Source organism: Manis pentadactyla, chromosome 8, assembly GCF_030020395.1.
Source record: "Manis pentadactyla isolate mManPen7 chromosome 8, mManPen7.hap1, whole genome shotgun sequence".
NCBI lineage: Eukaryota > Metazoa > Chordata > Mammalia > Pholidota > Manidae > Manis > Manis pentadactyla.
In genome coordinates this window covers 4,767,009-4,778,414 of record NC_080026.1, presented here as the reverse complement: position 1 = coordinate 4,778,414, position 11,406 = coordinate 4,767,009, and the positions used below count along the sequence as shown (strand labels likewise).

The 11,406-nt window shown below is 45.0% G+C and overlaps 1 long non-coding RNA gene across 1 annotated transcript; it reads right to left on the bottom strand.

Moving 5' to 3' along the window:
* Positions 1-8,200: 8,200 nt before the first annotated feature.
* On the bottom strand, positions 8,201-8,622 carry LOC130684527 (uncharacterized). The gene is made up of 2 exons (XR_008998799.1): positions 8,469-8,622; positions 8,201-8,396 (listed from the first exon to the last, which is right to left on the bottom strand). It is a non-coding gene; the product is annotated as an uncharacterized LOC130684527 (long non-coding RNA).
* Between the last annotated feature and the right edge of the window lie 2,784 nt (positions 8,623-11,406).

Below are 11,406 nucleotides of genomic sequence, written 5' to 3'. Positions count from 1 at the left end.
GTGGAAATAGAAACACAGAAACAATTACAATGGTTATTCCAAAGTTACGCACAAGTAACAGGGTGACATCTCATCACCTTGGGGCCCCAATGGAGCCTAAGTGTGTGCTCTTGCTATTGTATCACACTGTCCACAGTCAATATTTTTTTTTTTACAAAGACTAAATATTTTTGCCAGGCACCAGTCTAGCAAAGAGATGGAAATGCCTCCCCCAAATCTGAAGCCAAAGGGATGAGGCTATCCAATGTTTTCAATGCCAACATCAAACAAGAAATCCAGGGACCGATGTGACAAGCAGAAACAATTCGTTGCTTGCACTGAGAGTCATCGTGTTTTACTGTTAGAACTGGTGGAATATAGCTTTTATGGTTTTCTGTGTGTCACCCTGAACTTCTCATTTTGGGCCAAATTTATTAGGGCTGCTAACAAAAACAGATGGAAAGCTCTACACTCTTTTATGCTACAGTAAGAAAAATATAAAAGTATGGTATCACATAAAATAATGGATGCTCAACCTAATGAAAAAGTATAACCTGCTCAAACAGAAGCATAACTACCCAAGAGCCTCTTTGAATTTTCCAGTTTGGAGCGTCATAGCAGCTGCGAGAGGCCTTGCTCTTCCTCGCCAGTCTTCTGCAGGAGAATTGCAGAGAACACAGACGAATGACATGTTGGTTGAATTATGCACTGGTAATGACAGATCACATGCCAGATTCCAATGGGTCAGCACTGAAATGGTCTCCCTACATCCTTACAGATTGTCTTTGCTCAGCAAATGAATAGTTGCATCCATCTGAAAGATGGCCACTGAGTGGGTCACATGTGCACGGCATCGGGAGAAACACACGGACTCTGAACTGAGTCAGAAATCCTGAGCTGAAGCGCATAAATCAGAAGTCTCCTACACAGGAGGCAAACGGAAAATGGCTTATGCAAGCCCAAGGGAGGAAAAATGTGATTGTGTAGGTGCTCCCACCTGGTCATTGTTTCCAAAGAAAAATGTTAGCTCAGGACTAAAAATCATGCAGCTATAGAATGAGTCTAGTAACCTATGCCTTGTGCAGCTGCCTGGAAGCTGAAACAAGCTGGTCGATACAGCGCAGCACACGGGTTGGGGCAACGAACGTCTGTTCCCCCTTTCTGCTGCCCCGACCTTGGGCACCAATGACCACTCTTAAATGGGCACTACTAGAAAGGATCAAGACGAGTCGGAGAAGTTCTTGCTGATCACAAGTATCATTCAATAAAGTAAGACAAGAGGCCGCCACTAATTGAAGGCTCGCTAAAGGCTCAGGGCCTTAGTAGCATGTTTTTGATAAGTTATCCCATTTAATTTAATCTTCACAACGACTTCCAAGTCAGGTATTGTTATCCCCTTTTTCTGATGGACAGGGGAAGATGGGAGGTGTTAAGTCTCAGAGTAGCAGGCTATGAAGTTTTACATGACAAAGCTGAGCCTAAAACCAGCTCTTACAGGTTCCTTCATCTGTTTTTTGCTTGAGTCTCTGTCAGCTGCAACCTTATACTTCCTGACAGGAACCTGACAGGCATTCATGTGACCTTCATAGCTCAGCCATTACCCAATTAAGGACCCTTTACCTTAGTTAGTCTAGATCTATCATCCTCACATTCTAATCAACTCCAGGCTACAGTACCTGCTCCCTGGATACCATCTGCAGCCCCAGAGAGGGGCCCCTGTCGGAGGTGGAAAAGGACTGGGTCCAGAAGGACAGAGCCTGGTCTAGAGGACTTTCTCTGCCACTTGCTGGGCCTTTGCACACTCCGTTCCCAGAGCTTTGGAGTAACACCATCCCTCCCACCTCACAAGGCCTCTGGAAGCATCTGCTCTCGCTTGAATACAAAATCTGTCAGACCAAGGGCTCCTCAGGGGATGCAGCAAGGATAATTTGGACCCAATGACATAAGGAGAGTCTAGGTGCTTGATAAACACCTATTAATTTGAACTAAACTACTAACAGATAAAGGGCTCTTTTTAAATTAGTATACAAAATAGACTTTTACTGTGACAATTATAGATTCATAGAAACACAATAATCAGGATACAAACAGTTCCAACACCCAGAAAACTCCGTTGTGCCGCTCTTGGAGGTCACAGCTCCTTTCCCCGCCTAACTACCAATCTGTTTCCTGTCACTATAGTTTCATCTTTCTGAGACTGTCATGTAAATGACATTGTACAATACGTTAACATTTTGAGACTGGTTTCCTTATCATGACGTCTCTGAGAGTCATCCCAGTTATGTTGTGTATCAATAGTCTATTCCTTTGGATTACTGTGTAGTAGTCATGGTATGAATATATCACTGTTTGCTCTCCCAGTCACTAGTTGGAGGATGGTTAGCTGTTTGCAGATGACGGTGATTATGAGTAGGATACTGTAAGCATTTGTGTGAACTGAATTGTTAGTTAACTTGTGCAAACAGCTACAAGTGTGATTGTTGGGTCATATGATAAATGTATGCTTAATTTCATAAGAAACCTCCATACCATTTTCCATAGTGGCCACACAAATTCACATTCCTACCAACAGCACATGAGGGTTCCCTTTTCTCCACATCTTCCTCAACACCTGTCATTTCTTGTGTTTGTGATACTAGCCATTCTGACTGGTGTGCGGCGATATCTTACTGCGGCTTTGATTTGCGTTTCCCTGATTAGTGATACTGAGCATCTTTTCATGTGCCTGTTGGCCACCTGAATGTCTTCTTTGGAAAAACATCTACTCTGATTGTCTGCCTATTTTTTTAAATCATATCTTCCCCCCTCGAGTTGTGTGAGTTCTATATATTTTTGTGTATCAGCCACCTATCCGATCTGTGGTTTGCAAATATTTTGTTACCTTCGGTAGGTTGCCTTTTCATTTCGTTGCTGCTTTTCTTCTGTGCAGAAGCTATTGAGTTTGATGGAGTTCCACTTGGTTTCTTTTGTTGCCTTTGCTTTTGGCATCAAATCCAAAAAGTCTTGCCAAAATCCATGTCAGGGAGTGTATCCTCTATGTCTTCTTCTAAGAGTTTCATGGTTTCAGGTCTTAACATTCGTCTTTAATCCATTTTGAGTTAGTTTTTGCATGTGGTGTAAGACAGTGGCCCTGTTTCATTCTTTTGCATGTAGCACCCCAATTTTCCTAAACACCATTTACTGAAGTGACTGCCCTTTCGCATTGCATATTCTTGCTTCCTTTGTCATAAATAAATTGACCATTTATGTGTGGGTTTATTTCTGGGCTTTCTGTTCTGTGTCATAGACCAGTGTGTCTGTTTGTATGCCAATACCACACTGTTTCCATTATTACAGGTTGGTTTGAAATCAGGGTGTGTGATGCTTCCAGCCTTAGTCTTCTTTTTCAGAATAGCTTTGAACTTCCAGGGTCTTTTATGGATCCACTGAAATTTTTATAGCAATTGTTTGAATCTGTAAATTGTCTGGGGTTGTATGGACATTTTAAAACATTAATTCTTCCCGTCCTTGAGCGCAGAATATCTTCCCATTTATTTGTGTCTTCTTCAATTTCTTTCATCAGTGTCTTACAGTTTTCAGTATATAGACCTTTCACCTCCTTGGTTAAATTTATTCCTAGGTATTTTATTCTTATGGATGCAATTGTAAATGGGATTGTTTTCAGGAGTTTTACTTTTCTGATAGAACTATTAATGTTATGTTTCCATCTAAACACTGCTTTTGCTGCATCGCACAAGTATTTGATTTTTTAAAAATTTTTGTTCAGTTCAAAATAGTTTCTAATTTTCCTTGAGAATTCCTCTTTGATCAATGAATTATTTGTAAGAATACTGTTTAATTTCCACATGTTAGGAGATATTACTACTATCATTCTCTATTTGATTTTTAGCCTAATTTCTTTTTGGTCAGAGAATAGATTTTGCATGATTTCAGTCTTTCTACATTTTTAATGTTTACTTTATATCCAGGTTGTAGTCTACCTGGGTGAGTGGTACAGGAGTATTTGAAAAAGAATGTGTACTCTGCCACAAGTAGATGGAGAATTCTGTCAATATAAATTAGATTTAACTGGTTAATAAGGACATGAAGTCCTTCTACACCCTTGCTGATTTTCTATACCAATTTCTAGCAATTACTGAGAGAGGGGGGTTGAAGTCTCCAAGTGTCATTGTGAGTTTGTCTACTCCTTTCAGTCTGTCTGCTTTTGCTGCACATACTTTCTACTTTATTTTTAGGTGATCATGCATTTCAGACTGCTGTGTCTTTTGGCCTTTAGATGGTCCTGTTGCTGTGTAATTTCTCCTCTGTCTCTGATAATTTTATTTGCCATGAAGTCTAATTTGACTTACATTAATATGGTCATTGAAGCCTTCTGTTGATTAGTGTTTGCACGGTATTTATTTTTCCACCCCTTTACCTTTTTTTTTTACTGCAGTATCACTATCCATCACCAGAAGTTTTTCAACTTCCCAAAATGAAACTCTACCCATTAAGCAATAATTCTCCATTTTCTTCTTCCTCTAGACCCTGACCATTCTATTTTCTCTTTGAATTTGACAGCTATAAATACCTCACATGAGTTATGAGGCCCTTATAGAAGCACACACACTATTCATTCTTTCGTGACTGGCTAATTTCAGCTAGCATAAGGTCTTCAAGGTTCATGCATGTTGAATGTGTCAGAATTTCCTTAATTTTGAAGGCTAAGTAATATCCCATTGAATGCATATACCAGAATTTGGTTATCAGTTCCTTCACTGATGGGCAGGTGGATCATTTCTGCCTTTTGGATATTGTAAATAATGTTTCTATGAACACTGGTGTATGAATACCTGTTTTAGACCCTGCATTCTATCTTTTGGGTGTATAACCAGTAGTGAAACTGCTGGACTATTTGGTAATTCTATGTTTAATGTATCTGAGGAACTTCTAAACTGTCTTCCACAGTGGCTGCATCATTTCACATTCGCATCAGCAATGCCCAAGGGTCCCAACTTTCCACATCCTTGTGAACACTTGCTATTTTCTGCTTGTGTTTGTATAACAGCCGTCCTACCCTTAACGCACATCCATGCGCTTACTGTCTGCCTGCTTGCATTTCCTTATGCTGTTTCCTGCTCTCCCTGCCCTACGGAACTGCGGCCTCCAGCTGCCTCTCTTCAGTCAGCATGGCACTTGGTATACAGAAGGACCCAATGGACGTTTGGGGAACAAGGTGATGCCCAGGAGAGTGAGTGTGTTCACAGTGTTTCTAGCCCACTCCTTTGCCACCTTGTTTATCCCCATTTTCCTGGTATGTTTTATGTCCCAGTACGTGCATTCTGGTGGTGGTGTGCAATATCATGTTCTATAAATGCCAATTAGGTCAAGTTGATTGATTGCGCTGCACAGATCAGCTACAACATTACTGGTGTTGGCATGCTGGATAGATCAATTACTGACAGAAAGGAGTTGAAATCATTAACCATCACAGTAGATTCATTTATTTCTACTTTCAGGTGTACACATTTTTACTTCACGTATTTTACCGTCTGGTTTGGGGCATATACACATTTAGAATTATTATGTTTTGTGGTTAACTGATGCATTTATCATTATGCAATTATCCAGACAGGGCAGGTATTTTTTAACTAGGTATTCCCAGTTCCGCCCTCCCACCTGTTATGACAATGGCTTCATTCATTTCACTTATTTGCATGCTATCATCACCTAACATTTGTTATTGTCACTTTAAACAAAATCTTTAACTCAGTTAAAGATACAAAGTGTTTTATTTTACCATCACCTATTTCTTCCCCAACACTTTTCCTGTCTTTATGTAGATCTGAGTTCCTGATCTTGCAGATCTATATCATATTCTTATCCCAGAAACACTTATTTGGGCATTTCTTGAGGGTAGATCTGCTGGTGATGAAGTCCCTTAGTTTTTGTTATGCCTTCTGGTATGACTTGTGAATTTTAATTGAAAGCTGACATGATGTTTCAAGTAATAGGAACTAAGGTAAACGGGCCTTTAGTGGGAGGACTTCTGTTAATCTGGCTACAAGTTTAACCATGTTTTATGTTTGCTGTAAGGCAGGTGCTCTAAGCTTCCAATTCTTCTCCTGTTCTTTTCTCTCTCCCTGCTGGCTTTGTGCTTCCCCAGATGCTCCTCCCCACGGAGTCCGCACCTCGTAGTTCTTTTAGCTATGATCTTATCTTTCTCTACTTGGCTCTGTCAGTGCGGCGGACGGTGTGGGGAGAGGATGAGTTCTATGATCCCGGGATTCCACCCCAGGCTTCCACTGGACTTGTGTCTCTGCACTGGACCTCCAAGTGTCCTTGAGTTAGACGGGGAGGCTAGAGGGGGCTGGAGGGGGAGAGTGCCTTTCCTGCAGACAAGATGGGCTCTAGCACCTCTTCCCCTGTGTTAAGTTGAACAGTCTGGGCACATTTCCCAGGGTTACTCCTCCCTTGTGCTGCCAGAACCATTAGAGTCTCTCTCTTGGAGCTTCTCCATGAGAACCTGGTGCCTTCCTGGAGGTAGAAGCTACAGAAGTGCGGGACCCTCAGGACTGCAGCCCCCAGGAGTTTGTTACTCCAACGCTGTCTACGCCCAGCCTCTGGGGCTTCGTCAAAGCTGCCGTGTAAGTGAGGTCTGTCAGTTCACGGCCCTGCAGCTGCTGTCCCCGGTCAGCAGGTCTGGGCTGCGACTCTGGGTATATCGGCTCCCTCGCCGTGTGGGAGTGAACTGGGCTCTCCGGGCCACCATCAGAAACAGCCTTCTCTGGGGTCTCTCTTTAAACTTTTAAAAATGTTTTGTTTATTGGTAGGTACGTGCACCCACGCTGTTACATAAACAGAACAGTACGGAAGGTGTACTTTGGAACGGCCCCCGCTGTCTGCTCAGTTCTTACCACCATCACTCATGGGGTCCACGGCTACATGTTTCTTACAGATCCTTCTATCTCCTTTCTGTACACACAGGCAAATTAATAGTATTTCTTAATACTTTTTATCATTGAAATGAATATGGCATATTGTAAATCCATTCTGATGCCCACTCTTTTCACCTGATCCATATCTCTTGGAGATCTTCTCACATTAATTCAGGGAAAGAAACCCTGTTTCTTGCTACAGCTGCAGAAATCCCATTGCATAAATACACCGTCTCACTGGATAAGGGTTGTTTCCCGTGTTGCTAGAACAAACTGCTTTAATTAATAACCTTGTATACGTGTCCTTTTGAGAACACACATGCATATGGCAGGATACATTCTCAAAACTGGCACTGAGATCAACAATATCCCACCCGCACATTTGTTTAAATATTGCCAAGCTGTCCTCCATAGGGTGGCACTATTTTTTATTCCCACCGACAGTGTGTAAGGGTGAGTACCTCGTTCCCACAGGCGCCCCTAGTCAGAGGCTCTTCAGAGAGGAGCCACCCCCACCCCCTGCAGTGGGACAGGTTAGAGGGAGTGCCATACTTGCCTGCCTTCAAATCACCAACTTGACCGCCATTTATAATTTCCTCCTGCAACTACCAGAGGTGTTGGGCAGAGACCTGCAAACGATCCCAGGCGTGCTGTGTGCCCCGCAGGACCAAGCAGGAGGGCAGCCTCGCACAGGCCGAGACTGACACCATCTCAGCTCTCCTTTTCTTGAGTCCAGATACGAGTCCATACGGCATAGCTCTTACCTCCCAACTCCACAAGAGAGCCCAGGCCCCCTTTTCTAGATTTTCTTGGGATCCAACCCTTGTCAGTCACCGAGATGTGTTTTCTGAGTATTCCCGCCTTCTCCTGGCCCATCACCCTTAGACCATCCTGTCTTGCCTTGATGCTTTCTCAGCTTTGTGTCCTCTAAAAATAACAACAGTGTTTCACTCAAGGCTCACAGTGCACCAAGGGCTATGCGGGCAGCTCAGTGAGGGTGATTTAGGCATGTGTGCGAGTTTGGGAAAAAATATTCTTATTTTACAAACATTAAAACTGAGCTCAGAGAGTTAAGTAGCTGGAGGTCTTACTGTCCCCAAACTGCAGACTTGGAAGCCTCACCTGCCTGACAAGCTGTCACTCATTATGCAGCTCAGACGCCGGATCCAGGTGCAGGGCACTGTCTCCACATATTCAACTGGAACCACCATCTTCAATGCCCAGGATTCCTGAGGTGTATGTGTGCTTGACCCCAAAGTGCCTGATTTTGATTCCCCACTCTCTTCCCTAAAAAAAGGCAATACTGCTGTCTTAACTAGTAAGCTTTACTCCTGAAAAGCACAAAAGAATGAAGGCCACAACTAGCCGGCATGGAAGTTGAAATCCATATCTGAGTCACTGAATGAGCTGTGTGCTGCTGTGCAGCGGCGCGTGGACTCCCAGGACCTGCCCACTGCGAACAGGGGCTCTGGCGGGAGGTGGGATATCCCTGGAGAGGCGCTGCGGGAAAGGTAAACCAGGCTCAGGACAAGCAGGTCAGGACTCCCTCCGGCCACGTCCGGGGTTTGGTACCTGCTCCACTGACTCCCGCTTCACAGCAGTTGGACGGAACGCGACAGCGGGGACCTGTACAGAGCAGCAGCAGGGCCAGTGGAGCAGGCGCCCATGACTGACGCGCTGAGCGGCTCTATGCGGGCCCACGGGGGGACGCAGCTGCACCGCCGGGTTCCAGCAAGTCATTTTCCTGAAGGAGAGACTGCGCTCCTGCTTGGGCCTGTTTCTGCCTCTCCCCGCCCACAACCAGCACCACTGGTATGTCTGCAGGTGAAACTGCAATTCTCAAAATAATTGTCATGCCGCACATCAGGTTTAGGGTGGTGATATGGAGGAGGGCCAGGAACCTGGCCTACTTTATACTCTCAAAGTTTCATAAATCTCTCATATTCAGCCTGGTACAAATCTGGGTTATAACTATTCATGCTCCTGGGGCTGTAAGAAACCTCTCAGATTTATTGTTAGCCATATCTGCACACCAGTTCTGACAAAAGAATGAAACCTAATTGAGTCAGGTTGGCCTCTTTTGATCTTGTGTCTGGGGGTTACACACATATGCATGGGTTTTAAAGAAAATAGGACGCTGAATTGATTCAGACCCACGAAGGAGAAACAGCCCACTTGGCACCTGTGCTTCCTCGTCTGTCAGCGCTAAATGTTCTTTGCACGGTTTTTTTCTTTTTCCCCCCTTATGCACTTTTATGCTGAGTTGAGCTGACCCCAGGAAAAGCCATTATCCTGGCCTCCTGAGATCCTCTTGGTAGGGACAGAGTATTAGGCAAATGGCACCTCAGGCACTTGCACGGTCAGAATTTTGGGGCTATCCACAGCTGGCATTTCATGAAAAGCTCATTATTTAGGAAAAACGCTGGGCTTTGTAAGTCCCAAGATGTGGCCCATGTTGTGTCTCCATGTTAGTGACCATAATCCTACAGTGCAATGTATTAATAACTGAGCAGATATCTAGCAGGATAGAAGAAGGGTTTAATAAAATGACCTCCCTTCCTTGAATCAGGAAGGAGCTGCCACCTTGGAAGCAGTCTTTGCAGACAGGCAGCCTTGTGTAACAGACTGTGTATGGTTCTTGGGGCTCCCACTGGCCTGCACCCAAAATTAGTCTCCATCACTACCCTGTGCAAACTAGGCAAAGGGCTGCTATCCCCTGAGCTCACTGTTCTCATCTATGAAACCAGAAGAACTGTGCCTGCCTCTTGGGGCTACTGGAGGATTAATGTGCTCATGCGTGTGCTGTGCCTGGAACAGTCAAGGATCCTTGGGCAACATGCCCACATGGTGCAGGCGGCCTGAAAACCAGGGCAGGGATTCTTGAGCTCATGATCTCTCCCACCTGCTGGGGCTGACACCCCGATGAAAGGTCTGAACCCTTCAGGGTATCTGCTCTACCATCACACCAGGGAAAACAAATACAATTTCATTTTTCTTACCATATTGAAAAGAAGGTTTCTAAACCCAAGTTCTAGTTCAGTGGGGAAACATGCTGTAGTCGATTAGTGATGTCTGCCCTGGTCAAATTGGGGTGAAGTAGGCACGTGTGCTTTGACCAATCCCTGAGTGATAGGGCGACTTCCTTAAAGCTAACGTGTATTAGTCATCCTGACATCTTCAGTTCCCAGCACAATGCCTAGCATGGAAAATGTACCATCCTTCTCAGTGGATATGCCCATCTTGAGTTTGCTGAGTTGGATTAATAAAGTCCCAGCAGGTGTCTGGTGTAGTGTCCTAGACCTGCCATCTACAGTTATGATCAGGGCCAACCAAAGACTGAAAATCAGGGAGGAATTCCCTGGTGGAAGATGAAAAAAATAGCAGGAATGAGGGCAAAAATCTATGGAAACAGAGGGCACAGATCAGAGACACAGCCAGGCAGCTGCAGATGTGGGTCACCAACCAGGCAATGCCAAGGACCCTTCAGTCCAGGCACTGGTGTGCCTCAGTGCCCAGCAGAGTACACGGGAGTCTCCTGGTTGTACATCAGCCTCCCCATCTGGACTGTAAGCCTCTCGAGGACAGAGTCCCCCCTTTTCTCATGTCTGTGTTCTCAGGCCCAGCACAGGGTGCTCAAGGAATGCTCTTGGGTAAATGAATGTCACAGACAGCAGGAAACAGTTCTGATGGCCCAGGATGGCCTCCCCACAGACATCAGGACCTTAGGCAGAGGCCGAGGAGACTCCACTTCTGCAGAGCCTCGGCAGAGCCAGGGCCAGATGGCTACCCACAGGGGCCATGGGACCTAAGGTAACCATATGCTGGAAGATTCATTTAATTCCAACTCCTGCTGGGGCTCTGGGCAGGCATAAAGAGATACTGGCACATCTTTTTTGACCAGACCAAAGGCAGAGAGCAGCCTGTCCTCAGGCATGTGGGAGTCACAATACCAAGAAGTTGTAAAGCTTGCACTGGGAGCTCTCATCTAGTGAGCACACCTGAGGCGGAGTTAGGACCAGGGCAGGGGACAGATGTCTGCAGTGCCCTGCCCACTACACGGCAGCCTCACTCTGGCTGTGGTCCCCACACCTCGGCCCCCTCCCGCCTGTCATCCTTGCCCTGTCCCCACCGGGCCAGGACAGCAAGACTAGGATGCAGAGCATGGAGCAGTCAGTTTGAACCCCAGCCTGATCCTCAACAAATCGTGGAGTTTTTACCACGTTTGGCCTTCTTGTGTCTTGATTTCTTCATCTGTAAACTGTACATATAGCATTTTACAGCTCAATGTCAAGATCAAAAGAAGTAACACAAACTATGTATCTGGAATGCAGCAGGTTCTCGATACGGGCAATGACTTTTGATGCCATCATGAAACTGTCTTCACACCACCATGCTGGTCATTAGATTCTCAGGAGCCTTGGTTTCCTTATCTTTTAAAAAGGTCATCCAACTCCTCTTTCAGCATTATCATAGGGTTCTTAAGAGTAAGTGTGACGTAAACAAAAATAAC